The sequence below is a fragment of the Loxodonta africana genome, chromosome 2 (assembly GCF_030014295.1).
Source record: "Loxodonta africana isolate mLoxAfr1 chromosome 2, mLoxAfr1.hap2, whole genome shotgun sequence".
Classification (NCBI taxonomy): domain Eukaryota; kingdom Metazoa; phylum Chordata; class Mammalia; order Proboscidea; family Elephantidae; genus Loxodonta; species Loxodonta africana.
The window spans coordinates 202,907,461-202,932,693 of record NC_087343.1 but is presented as its reverse complement, the minus strand read 5'-3'; positions in this window follow the sequence as shown (position 1 = coordinate 202,932,693).

The following is a 25,233-nucleotide window of genomic DNA, read 5'->3' as shown; positions in this document are numbered from 1 at the left end:
TTTACTGCTAAAACCAATTTGAAAATTTCATACTTTTTTTTTTTTCCATTTTCCCCTCCCTAAGCGTGTTTTTAATTTCAAGCGTGTTGATCAGAAGGGAGATGTGGAGATCTGTTTCTGAAACATCACACACAGCCTTGAAAACTCTACAGAGCATTTCTACTCTGTACACATGAGGTTTCCATGAGTTGGAATCAACTCAACTGCGACTAACAACAACAAATGTGTTGAATATATTATTGCCACATTCTCATGGCATACACCATTTACATTCTACTCTGTCACCCTACTCATATGCATTTTAGTTTTGACTAGCAGTAAAATTCACTATGGTCTGCTGATATATTGAATGTAGATTTTTAGGTCATCTCTGGACTGATGGAAATAATATTCCCATAGTTCTTGCATATTTAAAGCTTCGATAAGTATAACATCATTGGGACACATTTTTATATTAAGAGTCAGTACTGCCCTCGGGTTCAAGCGAAAGTGTACCCCATTCTTTGGGGTGCCTTCCTTAAATTTTCTATGTCTCCCTCTGGTGGTCGGAATCCTCTAGGTAACAGTAGTATCCAGGTTGGTGCTTCAGCCTGGTGCAGGATCCACGTGGATGCTGGTCCTTGTTTGTCCCCTCTGGAGTGTTCATTGAACTCCTAACCTGTTGAGGTCTACCAGATACCTTGAAGAGCTCTGGGATGCCTTGCTCCAACTGGCCAGTCTATTTCTTTCCTGGGATTAATTATTTTTTATATAGATAAAAAAAAAAATTGTCTAGACTCTGCAAAAAAAAATACCAAGGGGCAGCTGTGTTGACAATTTTGTAGGCTGTACCTTAGGACCTTCCAATGTTAAATATTGTAGGGATGTCTGAAGCCAGCCTGATTTGTTTGCTCTCATAAGTGCCTAGATGTCCAAAACAAATTCAATAACCGAAGTCAACCAATTGCCACAGAGTAGAATGTGACTCATGGTGACCATATGTGTGTCAGAGTAGAACTGTGCTCCATAGGGTTTTCAAGGGCTGATTTTTCAGAAGTAGATGGCCAGGTCTTTGTTCTAAGGCACCTCTGGGTGGTCTAGAACCACCAACCTTTCAGGTAGCAGCCAAGAACTTAACTGTTTGCACTACTCACGGATCGCTCACTAACTTTATCTCGGTGTTCACTTACGTGCATCACTTTTCCCTAGAATATGATATCCTGTTTAAATCTATATAGTTACACTTTTCTTTCATTTCAGGCATGTATTCTAATATTGTGTTTTAAAATGTTTTTTATGTTCAATTATCTTTATTTTCTTTTTTGAGTACTCCAATTTTTCACTGCCTTTATTTCATAGCTACTATTTTTTCTCTAATTTCTTTAAACTCTTAATTTATTTTTGTTTAAATGTAGTCAATTCTCCCATTTCTCCCTTGCTCTGTTGTATCAGTGTGTATTCTTACTTTTGTCTCACAAAATTTTGCCTTCATTTTTCTGATGATTTAGTTTTTTTAAACACTCTCAAGGCATATACCATTTACATTTTCTTCTGTCACCCTGACCTTTCCTGGTCTTTCCTGGGTCACATTTCATATCCTTATCTTAAGTTTTCTTACCTTATATTCCATGAACTTTTGAATCTCTTCACTATGTCCATGTTTCTTTGAGGTGATTGCTTCATTGTTTTTTAAAAATATATTATTTATGGTGTAATGTTTGTCCCAACTTTTCCCTGCTTCTTGGCAACATATTTCCCTCAGATGTGTATTCTTTATGTATTATTTATATTTCTTCTTCTTTTGATTCTTTTTTTTCTCCTATTGTTTTTGCACAGGTTATCTGCTAGTATGTTTTTCACGAAGTTTTTGTCAAGGACGTTGAGAGCCTCAGAATCACTGGATTTTTTCCTTATGGTCTAGGATTTTTTTAGGTGTTTGTTTAGATTTTACTTCTCCTCAGCCAAAAGAGATAGAAGCTATGAGTTGAATCAAATGTAAGGATTCACTTCTTCTCCTTTGATACAGCCAATCTTTATAAATATGACTTGTCTGTGTTATTCATTATTTGGCCCATACCCAGCTTTCCAAAACCAAACTTTGCTACCAGTCTGTGCACACAGTCACCTCCACTGAAAATAAGGGGTTTAAGTTTTAAACCTGAAAGTGTGCTCCTCACCTTTGAGAAGAGTCTTTTGCTGCCTGAGATCTCTGTCTGCAGAATAATCTCTCCACGCATCCTTTCTCCACTTCCTCACACGTACGGTGCTCAGTCCCCACCACATTTGGCAGCCCTTCTCAACATTTTGTGCCCTGGAGTTTTAGCTAATTTGTAGCTTCCCTGAACTTTTATATTAAATTTCTGCTTTTAATTCCCCTTGTGACTTTTGTATGATATATGTTACTAGAAGGGGAAAATACTAAATCTTCCCTTTATGTTCATTAAGTTTCACTTTCAGTGGTCATTTCAAGTTCCTTTTCTGAATTGCTGCCTACTTTTCTGAGATGGTAGGCCACAGTTGAGGACACGCTTTGTGATCAGAAGACTAGCATCAGAAGTATTCTTTTCCCAATGCGAATGTAATTGCATGAAGAAGGCATTTAATTTTTCAACTTTGTATTCATTAGTACCATTTCTAAACATCTGGATAAGGAAACAGTAGATGAGAAAAACTTCTTCATATAAAAATATTAAAGACTTCTTGAGCCTTATACTTTAACAGATTAAAATTTTAATCTGTTAAGTTGCATTTAATTTATCTGTTTCCCTGTGGTCTTTAACAATGACCATGCTGCCAAATCCCTTGAGTGATGTGTGCATCCTATGCAAATATGTACATGTATATGCAGAAATGCACATAATTGGACGTATCCACCAATGGTTTAGTTCATTGAGACTGATGCCAATTTGCACTTGGAACAGACACTAAGAGATGAAGGGTGAGGCAGATTGAAAGTGTGAGGATGATAAGGCGTGCAAGCCAGGTATTGTTCAGGCCCTGGGAGCAAGGGTTCTGCCACCAACTACTTCATAATCTTCTATTCCACATTATAAGGTTATTATAATTCTTTCCTCATTCTGGTAATTAATTATTTCATTAAGGTAACACCTGTTGAGTGTCTACTCAATGAATGATACTCTGGTTCTCAGTTTGTGGTCCCCAAACAGCAACATCAACATCTCCTGGGAATTTGTTAAAAAATGCAGAGGTTTTATCCCAGGCCAGAATTACTGAATCAGAGACATTGGATGTAGGATCCAGCAATCTGTGTTTTAACAAGTTCTTCTGCTAATTCTAATACTTATGTGTGAGAACCATGATGTTTTTTATGTGTTTCTTTCCCAGCTTTTTTTTTTTTTAAATAAAAAGTGAGGCACGATGGGGATTGAATGAGCTCACTATGTGAAGATTCTAGAATTAAAGTGCTATACATTTTTAGGCATTTTGTCTAGTGTAAAAAGGGGACAAATTAAAAAAGAGACTTGCTCAGAGTTCAGCCTTAGCTTGAGTAGGGAGTCATGAATTAACCTTAATATCAAAATCAACATTTCTCTTAAAGGTCACCAGTCACGGAAATTGCTATTACTAGCTTAGAGTAGGTTTTTCTGTGGGTTCAGAGGAAATACAGCCCTTGGTCTTCAAATGACTTATTTTTATACATATATGAGAAAGCAAATGTCACTGCAGCTGTGAGAAGGAAAAAAATGTCATGAATGAGGTCATTGTGGGGACAGAACAGGAAAGGGCTAGTCCACTCTTTTTACACCAGATTGTTGGGATCAGCAGGGTGGATATTTGTCAAAACCAGACTATGTCATTTCTTTCTCCCTATCTGGCTGTGTCTTTGGGTCACTTTTATCAGCAGCACAGATATTTCCAAATTTGGGGCCTGGAGAAGGTCACCTTTTTCACTGTATCTTAGATAAATTTCTGCCTTCTGTGTAAACAATTATATTGCCTTTGATCTCTTTCAGGGGTATGATTATTTAATTGATGATTCATTGAGAATTAGGTAAAAGTACATGGAATGTGGATAGCAGATGACCTTATGAAGGACAAAGTCCTGGGCATTTAGGGACAGGAACTCAAGTAAGGAATAAACATTCCGAGAGAAAAGTTAGGAGGAAGTATTGAATGGAGCCGCAAGAAAGAGTCTGGGTCATGAGTGAGAGGACAGAAGAAAACCTCCAACTAACCTACAATGGACTGTAATCAGAGTGAGAAATAAAGTTTTATTAGGTTAAGCCCCTGAAATTTGTGGAGTTTTCTGCTAATGCAGCTCATATTTTTACTATGCCTTTCCTTTTTCACACAGAACTCTCTTATCCAGTTTTGATAATTACCTGTCTTTGGCCCATTCATTATGCTACACTTTTGGCATGAACAGTTCCATTGAGATTATCTTATTATATATTCTTTTAAGTCATATTTGTAGCCTTAGCTAATACAATTGGAGTGCTCTGATGCCGAGTGAGTAACAGCTAGAGTGAGTTCTTACCTAGTTGTGTTACTGCACTAAGGAATCAACTTCACCCTTCAAACTTCTCTGAGCTCCCCTGCACTTATCAGGGTGGGAAAGTAGAGATGATAGTGTGCCAGGCCTAGTGGTTCCTTTGTCCTTAGGAAAATGAGACTCCAATGGAGAGTCTCTGACTGTTTGACTTAGATCTCGTGTGTCATTTTAGACATCCATACTGGGTGACTGAGACACACCCTGGGTGAAGGAACACATGTCAAGTGTCCCCTAACTTCTTGGATTCTAGGATTGTTTGATTTTGCTTATTCTCTCCAGAGAGGCATCTTAGCGACTAGAGTGATTAGAAGACTGCAACTGTAGTCCTGGCTTTTCTCACACTTTTTAGAAGCTTTGGGTAAATCATCGAATTATTTGAAATTCCATTTCATCATGAACATATTTATACATGCTCTACCTACCTTGGGAAGTTGCAGCTGAGGCAGGAGGACAACATTCCAAAGTGTCCACTATGAAAGAACTTCAAAGTAGGTGACTCTTGAAACTACTTACTCACCCCAAGCTTATAGAGGATTGGAGAGTAGAGACGTAGAGAGGATTTGTAAATAGGATTATTTTTTAGAGATTTGTGCAATGTCTCATTTTTCCAAATGGGGAAAGAAGGGCATCGATGGAATCACTTTAAGAATCTGATCCTCTGTCTACAGTTAGAAGATAAGGTGGGCTGGAAGAGCAAAGGGGAGTTGCTCTGACCTTTTAATAGGCTTGAACTCCAAGGGTTTGTCCAGGCAAAATGTGTGGATGTTTCCCAGGCACCAGATAATCACCATATTTGACAGAATAGGAGTAGGGGTTTCCTTAGGGTCTGTCCTAGAAGGGTGAAAACAGGCCTCTGTAGAGGGCAATCTGGAGTGGACTGCCAGATTTCTAAGGGCTGAGGAGGGAGGACACTGTAATAGAGAAATATTCTGTGTCAAAGCAACTGTGGGTACAGATTAGGAGTGGTGGAGCAATCCTGAGGCACTCTTGAAAGCACCCCACGAGTAAAAGAGTCAAATTTAATCAGATACCAGTTCCTGTCATGCAAGGATTTTCCTGTTTCCCTTACCTCTCCTCCTAACACTTCTCCCACCCTGGAGGGGTCAGAGGCAAAACAGGGAGGGGGAGGTAAAAGATGAGGTGACAATGAAGAGAAAGTACCCCCACTCCCCTTTTCAAGAAGCAGGCAGCCTGCTTGCAAAAGGGCCTATTAAGGAGGAGGGAAAAAAGAATGTAGGCCCTGAAGGCACAATGGTTAAAGTGTTTGGCTACTAACAAAAATATTTACAGCCTTGGAAACCGTACGGGGAAGTTCTACTCTGTCCTAAAGAGTCACTGTGAGTCAGAATTGGTAGTGGGCTAGTTTTGTTGTTGTTGTTGTTTTTTGATTGAAGTGACAAGCACTGATTATTATATGAGATTTTTGTTGTTAGGTGCCACCGAGTCGGTTCTGACTCATAGAGACACTATATAGCACAGAAGGAAACACTGCCCGGTCCTGCCCAGTGCTCACAGTCACTGTTATGCTTAAGCCCATTGTTGCAACCATGGTGTCAATCCATGCCCTTGAGGGTCTTCCTCTTCTCCACTGACCCTGTACTTTACCAAGCATGATGTCCTTCTCCAGGGACTGATCTCTCCGGACAACATGTCCAAAGTATGTAAGACGAAGTCTCACCATCCTTGCTTCTAGGGAACATTCAGGTAACAGCACCCCTGTTATCATGATTTAGGAGGATAAAAAAAAAAAAAAAAGTGACATGAAAAAGTAAATTTAATAATTATAATCTATGAGTTTCATTTGATCAATGTTCTTATTACCAATGCATTTTCAATACAGAAAAAGATGAAAATCCAGGTTTTCATGTGAATTCTACCGATTTTTAAACATTGGCAAAAAACTCCAATAAAAAACTGAATGCTTTGTTGGTCAAACACCTTTTCAGGTGGCTGTCAGTTTGTGACCTCTGAACACTGTCTGACTTCTCTTTTTGTATTTCTTTCTTTTTTAGATCTACAGTAGAGTTAAAACAGTTTCAGTTTCCAGGTTTTTTAGGCATATGGTTAGAATATTTATTTTCAGTAAAATTACTTTATGTAATTTTCCTTGCAAATTAATAATTAGCATATGCACACAAGTGTTCAGAGTAGCAATGTTCACAATAGCCAAAAGGTAGAAACAACCCGAGAGTCCATCAGCAGACGAATGGATAAACAAAATGTGGTACATATTTTTGTACATGCAATAGAATGTTATTTAGTATGAAGAGAAGTAAAGTTCTGATGCATGCTGTAACATGGGTATAGCTTGAAAACATCATGCTAAGGGAAAGAAACTAGACATAAGCATCACATACTATAAGTCAGTTTGTGCGAAATGCCAAGAAAAGGCAGATCTGTAGAAACAGAAAGTAGATTAGTGTTTGCCTGGGGCAAAAGGTGGGACTGGGGAGAGATTGCAAATGGGCACAAGTTCTCTTTTAGGGGAACCGGAATGTTTATATTACAGTAATACTAGCTCCTATTGAATGAATGTCTACCGTATGCCAGGCAGTTTACATACATTGTGTAATCAGGGCACAGAACATTGCTACAAGAGAGGTCACATTTTCCTCACCTTACTGATACAGAAACTGAGGCTCAAGCATGTAAATAAAACTTAAATGGCAGAGATATTTTTTGCTACATTATATTTTCATGCCTTAAATGGATGAGAATATTTTTGTTAAATTATGTATTTCCCAGGATGTCTAGAACAGTGTTAATTGCTCAATATAAATTTAGAATGAATTCTTAAATGAAAAATCTCCTTTTTAAATTCTTTGTGGGTTAAAACAGGGTATAAAGGGATAAGAAATATTAATACATTAACTATTGTGACAAAAACCCAGTGCCGTTGAGTCGATTTCAGGACAGAGAAATAAAAACGTCAAACAAAAAATGAATAATGTTATCTAGGATATTACTAATTAGTTGAATCAATGACACACGTAAGTGAGAATGTATGAACAGTATATGAGTTCAGAAAAGGAAGATATTTAAAGTGTGTGGCTGCCATGTTAGGCTTCAAGTGAGACGTGAAGTCTGGTGTGATTGTTGAAGGGTGGGTAGGATTTGGATCAAAGTAGAGGAAGTGGGAAGAATTTCAGGCTGAGGAATAGCATGAGCCAAGCAAAAAGGTGTACTCTGACTACACTGCACAGATCAGTTTGATTGGGACAGATGCTTTGAGTAAGGGGAATAGGGAGAATTGAGGACTGCAAGGCAGATCTTGCTGCCAGTCAGTTGATTATAATTGCTACACTGGGACCCAGAGCTCTCCAAGGGGTCACCTGGTAAACAATTCTTCCTCCACTGCTCTAAAGGAGGCATTGGCAATGCCCTACAGACAAAACCTGAGCTCAATCCTGGGTCAGGAGATGGTTTGATAACACACTAGCTCTGTCCTAGTCAGAGGTGGCTAGGGTGAGTGAGTGGAGGTGCAGTAGGAAAGATGGTCTCACCTCTCAGGGTTATGAGTCTCATCAGCCTCCCCTGCTGAGGGAGGAAACAATACGCAATCATGAGTTCTTCATGAAAGGAGTTCTGATCAGAGCCCTCCAACCTACAGATGAAGTCAGGAGCAAAGAAAAACACGTCTTCCTCGGGCATCTCTAGATGCAACCAGTCTCAAATCGCCTTTGTAACTAGTACGACTGAGAGAGGTAAGCATGGTAATTTTCTTTCCTGGAACTTTGGAGTGAGTACAGACTGGGTGGGTTCCTTTGGCTTCAGTCAGAATCCAAAAAACTCTAGGAATATTCCATTAGACAATTAGCCCTGGTTTTCATTGTATAAGGTCCCCTGTTTGAGGACACAGAGATGTTAAATTCACGCAGGAACACATTTTATCACTGATAGCCTGTCTTTCTCTACCACCCACACACCCATCCACCCACCAACTACACACAGCAGGTCAAAAAGTATTCTCATCTACATCTCTTACTCTCCAACTGCATAAATATGAGGAAATTATTGAAAAATTGTAAGACTTCCCGTTTCTTTATTGAAGTGTGAGAGTTGGCTTAATTTTTTATTTTAACAACAGTACTAGCATTTTATTGAGCGATATTGACTGCACAGCACCTAACAACAACAAACAACAGTATGTACAAGGCAAGGAACAACAAAAGCAGTGTACCAGTCCTCTTCAATTGATTTACATGCATAATCTCATTTAACTATGTAAAACTGATTATCTGATTACACATTTAACCTTACAAAAGAACGAACTGAATATATTACTATTACTAGGATTTACATAGCACTTTCAATTTACAAAGTCAATTCACAAAGTTGTGTTTTTTAATCTTTTTTTTATTTATTTACTGTGCTTTAAGTGAAAGTTTACAAGTCAAGTCAGTCTCTCATACAAAAACCTATATACACCTCGCTATGTACTCCTGGCTGCTGTTCCCCTAATAATACAGCACGCTCCTTCTCTCTACCCTGTATTCCCTGTGTCCCTTCAACCAGCTCCTGTCCCCCTCTGCCTTCTCATCTCCCCTCCAGACAGAAGCTGCCCACATAGTCTCACATGTCTACTTGAGCCAAGAAGCTCACTCCTCATCAGTATCATTTTTTGTCTTATAGTCCAGTCCAATCCATGTCTGAACAGTTGGCTTTGGGAGTGGCTCCAGTCTTAGGCTAACAGAAGGTCCAGGGACTATGACCTCCAGGGTTCCTCTAGTCTCAGTCAGACCATTAAGTCTGATCTTTTTACGAGAATTTGAGGTCTGCATCCCACTGTTCTCCTGCTCCATCAGGGATTCTCTGTTGTGTTCCATGCCAGGGCAGTCATCGGTTGTGGCCGGGCACCATCTAGTTCTTCTGGTCTCAGGCTGATGGAGTCTGTGGTATATGTGGCCCTTTCTGTCTCTTGGACTCATATTTACCTTGTGCCTTTGATGTTCTTCATTCTCCTTTGCTACAGGTGTGTTGAGATCAAATGATGCATCTTAGAAGGCTGCTAGCTATCATTGAAGATCCCAGATGCCACTCACCAAAATGGGATGCAGAATGTTTTCTTAATGCATTTTGTTATGCCAATTGACCTAGATGTCCCCTGAAACCATGGTTCCCAGACCCCTATCCCTGCTACTCTGGCTTTTGAAGCATTCAGTTTTATTCAGGAAATTTCTTTGCTTTTGGCTTAGTCCAGTTGTGCCGACCTCTCCCGTATTGTGTGTTGTCTTTCCCTTCTCATGAAATAGTTCTTGTCTACCATCTAATTAGTGAATACTCCTCTCTCCCTCCCCACCCTCGTAACCATCAAAGACTATTTTCTCCTGTGTTTAACAATTTCTTGAGTTCTTATAATAGTGGTCTCATACAATAATTGTTCTTTTGCAACTGATTAATTTCACTCAGCATAATACCTTCCAGATTCCTCCATGTTTCATGGATTCATTGTTGTTCTTTATCGATGCAAAGTATTCCATTGTGTGAATATACCTTAATTTATTTATCCATTCATCTGTTGATGGGCACCTTGTTTGCTTCCATCTTTTTGCTATTGTAAACAGTGCTGCAGTGAACATGGGTGTGCATATATCTGTTTGTGTAAAGGCTCTTATTTCTCTAGGATATATTCCAAAGAGTGGGATTTCTGGATCATATGGTAGTTCCATTTCTAGCTTGTTAAGGAAGCACCAAATCAATTTCAAAAGTGGTTGTACCATTTTACATTCCCACCAGCAGTATATAAGTGTTCCAGTCTCTCCACAACCTCTCCAACATTTATTAGTTTGTGTTTTTTGGATTAATGCCAGCCTTGTTGGAGTGAGATGGTATCTCATTTCAGTTTTGATTTGCATTTCTCTAATGGCTAATGATCATGAGCATTTTCTCATGTACCTTTTAGCCACCTGAATGTTTTCTTTGGTGAAGTGCCTGTTTCATATCCTTTGCCCATTTTTTAATTGGACTATTTGTCTTTTTGTTGTTGAGTTTTGAAGTACCATGTAGATTTTAGAGATCAGACGCTGATTGAATTTGTGGTAGCCAAAAACTTTTCCCAGTCTGTAGGTAACTGTTTTTACTCTTTTGGTGAAGCTTTTGGATGAGCATAAGCATTTGATTTTTAGGAGCTCCCAGTTATCTAGTTTCTCTTTTGGTGTTTATGCATTGGTAGTAATGCTTTGTATACTGTTTATGCCATGTATTAGGGCTCCTAGCATTGTCCCTATTTTTTCTTCCATGACCTTTATAGTTTCAGATTTTATATTTAGGTCTTTGTTCCTTCTGAGTTAGTTTTTGTGCATGGTGTGAGGTATGGGTCTTTTTTCATTTTTTCGCAAATACGCCAGGACTATTTGTTAAAGAGACTGTCTTCTCCCCATTTAACTGACTTTGGGTCTTTGTCAAATATCAACTGCTCATATGTGGATGGATTTATGTCTGGATTCTCAATACTGTTCCATTGGTCTATGTATCAGTTGTTGTACCAGTATCAGGCTGTTTTGGCTACTGTGGCAATATAATATGTTCTAAGATCAGGCAGTGTGAGGCCTCCGCGTTGTTTTTTTTTTTCAGTAATGCATTATCTAGAGCCTCTTTCCCTTCCATATGAAGTTGGTGATTTGTTTCTCCATCTCATTTAAAAATGTCATAGCTATTTGGATCAGGATTGCATTGTATCTATAGATTGCTTTGGGTAGAATAGACATTTTTACAACGTTGAGTCTTCCTACCCATGAGCAAGGTATGTTTTTCTATTTATGTAGGCCTGTTTTGGTTTCTTGAAGTAGAGTCTCGTAGTTTTCTTTGTATAGGTCTTTACGCCTCTGGTTAGATTTATTCCTAAGTGTTTTATCTTCTTGGGGGCTATTATAAATGGTATAGTGATTTCCTCTTCGAAGTTCTCTTTGTTGGTGTAGAGGAATCCAACTGATTTTTTTACATTTATCTTGAATCGTGATACTCTGTGGAACTATCAGTTTCAATAGTTTTCTGGAGGATTCTTTAGGGTTTCCTGCGTATAAGGTCATATCATCAGCAAATACAGATACTTTACTTCTTTTTTGCCAATTGGATGCCCTTTATTTCTTTATCTGACCTAATTCTCTGGCTAGGATCTCCAGCACAATGTTGAATAAGAGTGATGATAAAGGGCATCCTTGTCTGGTCATTCTCAAGGGGAATGCTATCAGAATCTCTCATTAGGATGATGCTGGCTGTTGGCTTTGTAGTAGAGTAGACCCTGTGTGGCTCACTCTCTCCCCCTGAGGAAACCGTGTCTGGATTGTTATCACCAGCCTGACCACAGTCACGCCAGGGTATCGTTCTTGCTGACTTGGGTCTAGCAATTCCTTGCCACTTCTGAGCCATCTGTCCCTCCCCCTGCCACTCAGGCTGATTTCCTAACTTTGCTTTTGATGTTCAGGGCTCCTAGCTTGTCATATATATAATCACTTCACTTGTTTTCTCAGGATCACCAGAAGTGTCTGACTAGTCAGCCATGTTGGCCCCGCTGCATGGGTCCTTTCCAAAACTCAATTTATAGATGCCAATGGGTATGATATACAAACTAAACTATACATCACCCAGGAGACAAAGAATATAGACATGATCAGAATTGTCCAAAATAAATCAAAGAAGATTTCTTGGAGGAATATACAACAGGAGGGATTCCATCTTATTTGGAGACTGTGTTCTGTGTGATGAGTCAAAATAGAAACAAATAACTTGTTAATTCAGTCTTTGTATGTCAATTTAGCTGGCTGGACTTAAATTGTGGTTTTCTGCTCTTAGAAAAAAAATTGGTGGACTATTATTGAGGATTTGTAAAAGAGCCTTGAGAGTACCCTCATGGAATGGAGCAGGATATTGCATGTGAGAGAAGTAAGGTCAGGATGAGAGAATGATTGGATCTGTAGAAAAGGGACTGTGTGATAGAGAATAGGTAGAAGGATGCTTTGGTGCCAAGGTTTGATCCCCAGTAAGTTTAATTTTCTAAAAGGTAATAACAGAACTACACATGCAGGCAATATGAGGAGTTGAAATCAGATTCAAATGTAAGGATGAGTGTTCTCACAACGAAGGTCGTTAGAAAGGAGTTTGTGAAATCTCATACTTTACTTAGAGTAGAAGATTAAATTTCCTGATTTGAATGTGGCTCCATTCTAGTCAGACAATATCATTGAATTAATGGTCTGGCATGAAGGGAGTAGTACTGCATGCTGTTAAAACATTTTTTAAAACATGATTCCTGGTCTCAAGAAGTTTATTATTTATAGAGATCATGCACAGACCCACAGACACACAAGCACAAACACACAGAGATGAACACAGACAAACATTGATCTTTGTAATGAAAAAAACTCAACAGTCTTAAATATGCAAGCATGAAAAGGATTTGCATGTACCAAGGGGCTTAGGAGTAGAGGTTATGTTTTAATCTTAAAAAAATTTCAGATTAGAAAAACAGAGGATCGGGTGGATTGGATACTCAAAACCATTTAACTCAGTCTGCCAGTTAATGTAGGAACATTTTTACAACACCTTGAAAGGTCAACTTTCAGCCTCTGAATGAGCGCAAAGCCTTCAAGTCAGGAGAACATCACTACATTTCCAAGCAGTCCATTTTTAGGCAGCTTCATTTTTTTTATTTTAAGTTTTCCTTATATTGAGCCACAGCTCATCCTCCTACAAGTTCCACCAACTGGTCTTAATTATGCCCTTTGGAGGAGCACAAAGCAAGTTAAACCACCTTTCCCATATGATAGATCTTTAAACATATATAAAAGCAATCATATTTGCCTTTAAGCATTCTCATTTCCAGCCTGAAAAACACAACAAAAAAATACATCTATTTCTCATGTGAGATGTTTTCAGATGCTTTATAAGTTTTGTTATTTTCTGGAGTCTATGGATTTTTCAAGGTTTTACTTCAAGTCTACTTCCAAGATTTTGCAAAATACTCAAGATTGTATCTGACCAATGCAGTGTTGGATACTGTACTTATATTTGGGTGTGAAATTGTAGAGGGATCATTGTGAACATCTGGAGGGTTGAGATAATAACATGAGGGTATTAGGAAGCAGTTATACAGCCTAACTTCATTTTTTTCGTTTACTGGAGTGATAGATTTGGGAAATGTAAAAGATTATGGATATTTTTTGTCTATTGCCTTCAGTTGAGGAATATGAAATTCAGCAAATTTTGGATGTCATGAGAGTTTCCTTCAGATATTTGCAGGGTTGTCAGTTGAATGGAGATTTATATTTATTCTGCATATTTTCCTAATGAAACCTCCCTCCTCCCCTCACACCTGCCCAGCTGCATGCAATAGAACTCTTCCCATGAAGACTAAAAGCTGCCCAATTCCTGATCTAGTTTGACCAGGGAAGGGCTTGCCTTATGATCAAGCTCACTTGGGTTATGAGATATAGCACTAGAAATAATATGTAGGATTTACAAAAGGCCCACCTTTGGGTCCATATGAGAAGAAATTTGCAACTGCTAAAGATGTAAAGGGCTCCTGGAAGTTTGTGAGTTTCCTATTCAGGAGGGATTTAAGGATAGTGTTTCTTTTTATGATTACCATATGTGAGCAACCATATGTGAACCAGCCATAGGGGTCATAGGAAGAGTGAAGAAAGTAAATCTGCCTGAGGGATTGGAAAAGTAACTGCAGTTATTGAATCGTGAGTGACAGATACATGGCCAATTCTGGAGAGCATGGCAGCTGTGCTGAATACAAGAAGTCACTGGCATCAGCCTCATGAGAGGTTTAATGTGACACTTCAGGCAGACATGGCTGCTGTGGCTCTGGGAAATCAGCCTATTTTCACCACAACCATGGCCAATGTCTTAGGAAGCAGGACATATCCCCTAAGGAAGGCATCTCGTAGGAGGGCAGGCCTTGATTAGGCAGGAGAAAGTCAAATTGTAAAGCAAGGTTAGAAAAAACTTTAACCTAGAAGCTACGTGGGGATTGAGAATCTCTCCTTACACACCAGATTTCAGATAAAAGGCACCAGATTCCAAGGAAGCAGGACCACCTCCACATCCTGCTTTCTGAATGAGACTGAAACTGCTGCAAGGCTTCATGCCTTTCTAAAAACTAGTTAAAGAGCTGGAGCAAGTGAGTGCCTGTAGGCATGAGGGACTTAATTACTTAGTACTTTTATGTGCCAGCCATTATTCTAGGCACTAAAGCTACAATAGTGAATAGGATAGACACAGCTCTTGTCTCTGAAAATTCTAGTATAGTGGGATAGAGAAATAACTATTTGGGGCCACATAATTCTTGTGTGTGTGTGTGTGTGTGTGTGTGTAGTACCCTGTGCATTGTAGTATGTTTAGCCACATCCCTGGCCTCTAGAATCCCTGCCATCCCCTGCAGTTGTTTCAATCAAAATGTCTTCACACATTACAAAATGTCTTCTGAGAAAAGCCCCTGTTGAGAACCACTGCCTTAGAAGAAACGACATTTAACCTGGACCTGAATCCAAAGAGGGTATAGATTCATGTCCTTCATCAGATTTGGAAAGTTTTCTGCCATTATTTCTTCAAATATTCTTTCTGTCCCTTTTTCTCTTTTGTCTTCTGAGATTTTTATCAAATCTATGTTAGTTCACTTGGTGTTATCCCACATTTCAATTGGACTGCACTTAGCAGTCTTGAGCCTCCTCAAAACTCCCTAAGAGTCTTGCTCTTCAGCCTCCATAATTTCAATTGCCATATTCTCTAGATCACTGGTTTTTCTTCTGTCAGCTCAAATCTGTTGTTTAATTCTTCCAATAAGTTTTTTTGTTTTTGTTTTTAATTTCAGTAATTGTGTCTTTCAGTTCCAGTATTTCTGCTTGGTTTCTTTTTGTAGTGCCTATATCATTTTTATGTTCTCATTTTGTTCATGCAACAATTTCCTAATTTCCTTTCATTCTTTGTATTTTTCTTTAGTTCTTTGAGCTTGTTTAACACTTTTGTATCATATTTTTCTAATCTGTTCATTGCAGCCCTGGTGGTGCAGTGGTTAAGAGATTGGCTGCTAACCAAAAAGGCAGCAGTTTGAATCCACCAGTCATTCCTTGGAAACTCTACTCTGTTCTATAGGGTCACTATGCATTGGAATCAACTCAATGGCAATATTTTTTTTAATCTGCTCATCATTTGTGTTACCATAAATATAATTTCTTTCATTTTGTTCACTTGAATGGACCATTATTTCCATTTTTTATGTGGTTTGTCATTTGTCATTGAAGCTAGACATTAAATTTTACAAATTGCTAGCTTTCTCACTTCCCCTGAATACATGGTGCTTTCAAAAGCAAAAATTTCCACACAAAACTCTTAAGAGGACACTGGCTTTGGACTTTGATTACTGCTGTTCTATCTCCAGCTAAGGCAAGACCAAGATTTTATTTTTTTCAGAGGCTCCCAGGCAGGTTTGAAAATACACATTAATCAACCTGCCCTCGGGGCAGTGCAGCCTTTAATCTTGGATTACTGTTTCCTCCCGTATTCTCTGGAAACTTCTTTAGTGGCTCCCAAAGCAACTGGAAAGTACTCACTGAATAAATTGCCCTCAGGTGGATATAGCCCTCACTCTTTGGTCATCATTCCCTCCTTCACTATGTGAGGGCTCCAAGTCTGGCCACGCCACAGACTCAATTGTTCAGGCTGTGTACAGACTGGTCAGAATATACTTTCTGAACACTCTGCTAGCAATACCTATTTATTTTGGAACCAGAGATGAACCCTCTTTCCAGTGCACAAGAGAGCTGTGGGTTGAGTAGGGGTGCTTCTAGAGCTGTCTGTCTCAGGAAGTCGGCGGCCGGAAGGGACACCCTGATTTTACACCTGGAAGATCTGTGCTATTTGGTTTGGAACCACAGCTCAGAGTCCATTACAATGCACAGGAGAGTCCTATGTTGGCTGGTGGTGTGGGAGCAGCCACAGGGTCACTGGAGTCATTCATCCGCCATGCAAGGAGGGGGACGTGTAGAGACACCCTAAACAATCCACCCAGGTGATCTATGCTCTTAGTTTTGGAGTTAAAGGTTGGAGCCCTTCTCAGTATTGGGACAGTCCTGTGTTGGACTGTGGTATGGAGTGCCTGAGGGGCAGCTAGAGCAATCTGTTTGCTGCGCCAGCAGTGGGAGGGGTGGAAATGGAGGAAGAAACACTTTCCCCACCATACGATTCATCCTTGTCTTTATTCAGTTTGAAATTCCTTGCTGTAGTTTTTTGACCCACATTTACGGCACTGGCTGGTTTGGCATACAGCTGAACATGGGGTTCTAGTTGATTTCTGGGTGTTTATTGTTTTGTTTTTCATATATACATATATATAGTTTATTGTACTTTTTTTTTAAATTGCACTTTAGATGAAGGCTTACAGAACAAACTGGTTTCTCATTAAACAGTTAGTATGCATATTGTTTTATGGCGCTGGTTAACAACCTCAAGACATGTCAACACTCTCCCTTCTCAACCTTGGGTTCCCTATTACCAGTTTTCCTGTTCCCTCCTGCCTTCTAGTCCTTGCCCCTGGGCTGGTTTGCTCGTTTACTCTAGTTTTGTTTATTGGGCCTGTCTTATCTTCGGCTGAAGGGTGGACATCAGGAGTGACATCATTACTGAGCTGAAAGGGTGTCTGGGGGCCATACTCTCCGGGTTTCTTCAGTCTCTGTCAAGCCAGCAAGTCTGGTCTTTCTTTTTGAGTTACAATTTTGTTCTACATTTTTCTCCAGCTCTGTCCAGGACCCTCTATTGTGATCCCTGTCAGAGCAGTCAGTGATGGTAGCTGGGCACCATCTAGTTGTACTGGACTCAGTCTAGTGGAGGCCATGGTAGATGTGGTACATTAGTCCTTTGGACTAATCTTTCCCTCGTATCTTTAGCTTTCTTCATTCTTTCTTGCTCCCAAAGGAGTGAGACCAGTGGAGCATCCTAGATGACTGCTCACAGGCTTTTAAGACCCCAGACACTACTCACCAAAGTAGAACGTAGAACATTTTCTTTATAACCTATGTTCTGCCTATTGAGCTAGATGTTCCCCGAGACCATGGTCCCCACAGCCCTCAGCCCAGCAATTCCACCCCTCAGGAAGTTTGGATGTGTCTTTGGAGCTTCCATGACCTTGCCTTGTACAAGTTGTGCTGGCTTCCCCAATATCGTGTACTGTCTTACTCTTTACCAAAGTTACCACTTAACTATTGTCTATTTAGTGCTTTTCATCCCCACCTCCCTCCTCACTCATAACCATCAAAGATTGTTTCTTTTTCTATATAAACCTTTTCATGAGTTTTTACAGTAGTGGTCTTGTACAATATTTGTCCTTTTGTGATTGACTTATTTCACTCAGCATAATGTCCTCCAGTTTCATCCATGTTATGAGATGCTTCAGATTCATCATTGTTCTTTATAATTGTGTAATACTCCATTGTGCGTATATATAAAAAAAAAGTATATACCACTGTTTAATTATCCATTCATCTGTTGATGGGCATCAGGTTGCTCCCATTTTTTGCTATTGTGAACAATGCTGCAATGAACCTGGGTGTCTATATGTCTATTCGTGTGACAACTCTTATTTCTCTAGGATATATTCCTAGGAGTGGGATTGCTGAATCATATGGTATTTCTATTTCTAGCTTTCTAAGGAAACCCTATATCCTTTTCCAAAATGGTTGTATCATTTTACATTCCCACCAGCAGTGCATCAGAGTTCCAATCTTGCCACAGCCTCTCCAGCATTTGTTATTTTCTGTTTTTTTTGATTCGTGCTAGTAATGCCGGGGTGAGATGGTATCTCATTGTGGTTTGAATTGCATTTCTCTAATGGCTAGTGATCTCTAGCATCTCTTCTTGTGTCTGTTGGCCATTTAAGCATCTTCTTTGGTGAAGTGTCTGTTCATTCCCTTTGCCTATCTTTCAATTGGATTATTTGTCTTTTTGTTGTAGAGCTGTTGGATTTTCTCGTAGATTTTAGAGATTAGACCTTTCTCTGATTTGTCATAGCCCCAAATTTTTTCCCAGTCTCTAGGTTCTCTTTTTACTCTTTTGGTGAAGTATTTTGATGAGCCTAAGTATTTAATTTTTAGAAGATCCCAGTTATCTAGCTTATCTTCTGGTGTTTGTGTGTTGTTGGTTGTAGTTTGTATCTTGTTAATGCCGTGAATTAGGGCCTCTAGCATTGATTCTATTTTTTCTTCTAAGAACTTCATAAATTTTAGCTTTATATTTAGGTCTTTGATTCATTTTGAGTTAGTTTTTGTAGATGGTGTGAGCTATGGATCCTGTTTCATTTTTTTGCAGATGGGCATCAATTTTGCCAGCACCATTTGTTAAAAAGACAGTTTTTCCCAATTTGATGTGTGCATCTTTTGCTATAAATTGACCTCTGAGGACTGCCTTTGCTGTGTCCCAAAGGTTTTGGTAAGATGCGTTTTCATTCTCAGTTGATTCTAGTTTTTTTTTTGTTTTTTTTTTTTATTCCATCTCTGATTTCTTCTATTACCCAGCAGTGTTTAAGCAGGATGTTATTCAGTTTCCATGTAATTTATTTTTTTTTTTCTTACTCTCTCTGTTGTTAATTTTTACGTTGCTGGCATTGTGGTCAGAGAAGATACTTTGTATTGTTTCAATGTTTTGGATTTTGTTGAGAGTTACTGTGTGGCCTAAGATGTGGTCTATTCTGGAGAGCATTCCATGTGCATTGAAAAAGAATGTGTACTTTGTAGCTGTTGGGTAGTGTGTCCTATATATGTCTATGAGGTTAAATTGGTTGATTGTAATCATCTGTATCTTTGTTGAGATTCTTTCTAGATGTTCTGTCCTTTACAGAGAGTGATGTGTTGAGTCTCCTACCATTATTTTGGAACTGTCAATTTCTCTTTTAGCACTGCTAGAGTTTGTTTTATGTATTTTGAAGTCCTGTCATTTGGTGCATAGACATTTATTGTTGTTGTCTTCATGATGGATCGTCCCTTTAATCATTATGTAATGCTCTTCTTTGTCTTTTATGATGGATTTTGTTTTAAAGTCTATTTTATCTGAGATTAGTGTTGCCACTCCTGCTCTTTTTTGGTAGTTATTTGCTCGATATATTTTTTTCCATCCTTTTATTTTTAATAAATTTACATCTTTGTTTCTTAGGTGTGTCTCTTATAGACAGCATATTGATGGATCCTTTTTTTTTTTTTTTAATCTATTCTGTCACTCTTTACTGGTGCATTTAAGCGTTTACATTCAGTGTGATTATTGATAGCTGTGAGTTTATTGCTATCATTTTGTAGAGTTCTTTTTTCTGTGGTGCTGACATTTTCCTTGTTCCTCTTACTCTTCTGTGCTGAACTTTTATGTATTTTTTATTTGTTTCATTTTTGTAAATTTTGCGTTTACTGAGACTTTATGTTTTTCTTCTTTATTTTGATGAGTAGGTTTGTTAACTTTCCTTGTGTTTACCTTGAAATTTACCCCATCTCCCTAAATTCAAATGAGTCTTTTGTTGCTTGGTAATGCCTAGACTTCCTCTTCATTTGAAAGTTCTATATCTACACATTTATTCCCTCTTTTATTGTTCTGGTGTTGTTGTCATTTACCTATTGATGTCTCTGGTTCCCCATTGTAAATTTTTATCTTTGTTTTATCCTTGAGGGTTTATTATCTAGGTTGGTATCTGGCTGATGCCGTCCTATGTGCTAGGTTCAGGTTGTTGTCTGGTGTTGTTGGTTCGATGGCTGATTTTTTGGAAGTAGATTGCCCGGTGTTTCTCCTGAGGCATCTCTGGGTGGACAAGAAGTTCCAACTTTTCAGTTAGCAGAGTGTGTTAACCATTTACACCACCCAGGGACTCCTTAAGCCACAGAGTTTGTAGTAATTTATTACAGCAGTCTTAGGAAGCTAGTACAGAGTGGCTGTTGGAATCAAGAAGTAAAAACGAGACAGACCTGAATAAGACATGATAGACACATGAGGGCTGTAAATCTCAGTCTGCCTGATGCCAGAGTTTATATTCCTTCTTTTACACAGTGACTGGTAAGTCACTTAAAAGTGAGAATTTTGAGTCTGTTGGTGATTTTTCCTAAATGTTCTTTCATGCTTATCATTACAAAAGTTAAGTGGACTTCCCTGACTCTATCAAGATATTCTATGCTGTTCATTTTGTCTTAGAACCAAATGACAAAAGTGGGTATATGAAATAACTTTTTTAAACATAGAAAATAAAGGACAAGTTACTAATTTAAAAAAACAAAGAAAAATAAGGATTTAAAATATTTATTTTAATGCTGAGTAAAAAGCTTATAAAGATCTATTTAATGATAATTTGGGATTCTATGCAGTTATGTATCACCTTTGCTTCGGATGTATGATTTCTTTTGATTTTCCCAAGTATCCCCCAAAGGACCAGATTTTAATTCAGTGATGGTAAACCAAGATAAATGAAACAATGTTGAAGTGGATGAAATTATTTGTATTCCTCTGGAGCAAATTCTTGGGGAAGCCTCCATTATCTTCTCTGGCTTTCTCTCTCAGGGGTTCTTTATGCCTGTTTCTAATTGACCACAGGAGGCTGAATCCCAAGGAATTGCGAAATGAAGCAGAGGCTTCTGCAGCCACTATTACCCTGCTTAAAAAAAAAAAAAAATTTTTTTTTTTTTTTTTATTACCCTGCTTAGGTGCCCATAAAAGCTGTTTTGTAGCAGAGCTGAACCCTTTGGACTAGACTGAGAACTCCCGGTCACCAGGTAGGATCTAAGGTTTTTATTTCTTCAGTACAACTTCTGTGGTGGGTCCCTGATTCCCCTGGGGGCCTAGTGATGCTAAGTGTGAGCATGAGAGAGAGCTCATATACACAGAAAACATATATACATTTTTTTTTAATGTAGGAGAAAGTTCTGGTGACCAATGACATTTCATGTTATTAAATAAGGACATAATATCATTTCTAGCTTTGTCATAGAAAAATGAATGGCCTCACATCATTGGTTATGGCAATTTTCCCTACTACCACTTTACTGTTCACATCTAATGCCCATATTTTGGTCCTTAACACTAGTCTCCACTAAAAGAAACACAAACTCCTTGGATGGTAGTTAATTCCATGTTCTGAGACTGGAAAAAATGTTGAAGACAAGAAATATCCAAAGATATTTACAAGAAAATTAGGGGTAGTTCTCAAAAGACAAATGATCCACCTTAAGGAAACAGGCCAAGTTGTAACAATTTTAGAAATAATAATAAATATAATTTAGGTAAATTGGAACAAGACCATGAGTTCATAATGATGCTCAAAATTCATAACAATACTCATGTTTATGTAATGCATACAAAAGGATAACATACCACTTGCTGTGGTGTCAACGTAAACCTCTTGTGTTTCAGAGTAGAACTGCATTCCATAGGGTTTTCAATGGTTTCTTTTGGAGATAGTTTGCCAGACATTTCTTCCAAGCCACTCCTGGATGAACTCAAAATACTGACCTTTCATTAGCAGCCCAGTGTTTAACCACTTGTACTACCAAGCACACCAACTCATACAAAAGAATAGTGTAATACAAAAGAAGGATGGATTTCATATAATATGTTTACTTTCTTTAGAAATATTTTTTTACCTATGTAAGCAGAAAAGAGAAAGCAAAAATAAGGAAATCCAAAAGTTCTATAGGAATATGGAACAGTATTAAGAACATAAATGACTGATCATATCATATAAGACATCATGTAATAACAGGTAGAAAGGCAGTCTGGAAGCTGACCTGCATACAAATACAAAAATAACTTTAAAAGTAGGGTTCAACAGTGTGTTCCAACATGATACATCAGTCACATATCTCCAAAAGGAGAGCTAGCTGTGCAGACACCTCCATTCTTCACTCGGTGAATGAAACCTCTAGTCTGTGCTATCCAGTATTCAAAAGCTTGAAATGTGGCTAGCATGACTGAGGAATTGGATTTTATATTTTACTTAATTTAAACTGAAATTGAAAAACAGATACTTGATTCAGCCATTGAAAAACTTTTAAGTATGTTTGGAACAACTTGTGTATGAGAATCTACTCTTTCAAAAGTAAATTTTATGAACTCTAAATACAGATAAAACATTTCTGATAAAATTACTATGTTTGAATGTGTAGTATGTGTAAATTTTGAAGACTTAGTATGAAAAAGAAATCTAAAATATTTCATTAATATTTTTTATATTGAACACATGCTGATTTGGTAATAAACATAAGTTAAAATGTTTCTTAAAATTAATTTCACCTGTTTCTTTTACCTTGTTTTACAATTTTACATTGGTAAAGTACATATAAAAATTGTCGTTTTAACCATTTTTAAGTATACAATTCAGTGGCATTAATTGCACTCACGAGGTTATGCAACCATCACCACTATCTATCTCCCCAAAAGGAAATCGTGTAGCTGTTGCGTGTAACCTCCATTCCTCCACCTCTCATCTCCTGGTTACTCTAATCTACTTTCTGTCTCTACACATTTGCAGAAACTGGATATTACATATATGTGGGATCATACAATATTTGTCCTTTCATGCCTGACTTATTTCACTCAACTTAATGTTTTCAAGGTTCATCTATTTGTAGCATGTATCAGAACTTGATTTCTCTTTATGGCTGAATAATATTCATAACATTGTATGTATATACCACATTTTGTTTATACTTTTATCTATCCTTTTATAATGTGATAAATCTGGTGTGTGTTTTTAAGTAAAAGTTTACAAGTCAGTCTCTCACATATAAACTTATATACACCTTACTACATACTCCCACTTATTCTCCCCCTAATGAGTCAGCCCGCTCCCTCCTTCCAGTCTCTCCTTTCGTGACTGTTTTGTCAGTTTATAACCCCCTCTACCCTCCCATCTCCCCTCCAGACAGGAGATGCCAACATAGTCTCAAGTGTTCACCTGATGCAAGTAGCTCACTCCTCATCAGCATCTCTCTCCAACCCATTGTCCAGTCCAATCCATGTTGGTTCCTGTCCTGGGCCAGCAGAAGGTTTGGGGACCATGACCACCAGGATTCTTCTAGCCTTAGTCAGGCCATTAAGTCTGGTCTTTTTATGAGAATTTGGGGTCTGCATCCCACTGTTCTCCTGCTCCCTCAGGGGTTCTCTGTTGTGTTCCCTGTCAGGGTAGTCATTGGTTGTGGCCGGGCACCATCTAGTTCTTCTGGTCTCAGGATGATGTAGTTTCTAGTTCATGTAGCCCTTTCTGTCTCTTGGGCTCATAAGTACCTTGTGACCTTGGTGTTCTTCATTCTCCTTTGATCCAGGTGGGCTGAGACTCATTGATGCATCTTAGATGGCCGCTTTCTAGCATTTAAGACCCCAGACGCCACACTTCAAAGTGGGATGCAGAATGTTTTCTTAATAGATTTTATTATGCCAATTGACTTAGATGTCCCCTGAAGCCATAGTCCCCAAACTCCCGCCCCTGCTCCACTGACCTTCAAAGCATTCAGTTTATTCGGAAAACTTCTTTGCTTTTGGTCCCGTCCAGTTGTGCTGACCTCCCCTGTATTGAGTGTTGTCCTTCCCTTCACCTAAAGTAGTTCTTTTCTACTATCTAATCAGTAAAAAACCCTCTCCCAGCCTCACTCCCTCCCCCTGCTTGTAACCACGAAAGAATGTGCTCTTCCCAGTTTAAACTATTTCTCAAAATCTTGTAATAGTGGTCTTATACAATATTTGTCCTTTTGCATCCGACTAATTTCACTCAGCATAATGCCTTCCAGGTTCCTCCATGTTATGAAATGTTTCACAGATTCGTCACTGTTCTTTATAAATGTGGGGTAGTCCACTGTGTGAATATACCATAATTTATTTATCCATTCATCTGTTGATGGATACCTTGGTTGCTTCCAGGTTTTTGCTATTGTAAACAGAGCTGCAATAAACATGGGTGTCCATATATACGTTCGTGTAAAGGCTCTTATTTCTCTTGGATATATTCCAAGAAGTGGGATTTCTGGGTAGTATGGTAGTTATATTTCTAGCTTTCTAAGGAAATGCCAGATCGATTTCCAAAGTGGTTGTACCATTCTACATTCCCACCAGCAGTGTATAAGTGTTCCAGTCTCTCCACAGCCTCTCCAACATTTATTATTTTGTGTTTTTACATTAATGCCAGGCTTGTTGGAGTAAGATGGAATCTCATCGTAGTTTTAATTTGCATTTCTCTAATGGCTAATGATCAAGAGCATTTTCTCATGTATCTGTTAGACGCCTGAATATCCTCTTTAGTGAAGTGCATGTTCATATCCTTTGCCCAATTTTTAATTGGGTTGTTTGTCTTTTTGTGGTTGAGTTTTAGCAGAATCACGTACATTTTAGAGATCAGGCGCTGGTCAGAGATGTCATAGCTGAAAATTTTTTCCCAAGGTGGTCTTTTTTACTCTTTTGGTGAAGTCTTTAGATGAGCGTAGGTGTTTGATTTTTAGGAGCTCCCAGTTATTTGGTTTCTCTTCATCATTGTTAGTAATATTTTGTATTCTGTTTATGCCTTGTATTAGGGCTCCTAGGGTTGTCCCTATTTTTTCTTCCATGATCTTTATGGTTTTATACTTTATGTTTAGGTCTTTGATCCATTTGGAATTAGTTTTTGTGCATGGTGTGATGTATGGGTCCTGTTTCTTTTTTTTTGCGGATGGATATCCAGTTATGCCAGCACCATTTGTTAAAAAGACTCTCTTTTCCCCAATTAACTGATACTGGGCCTTTGTCAAATATCA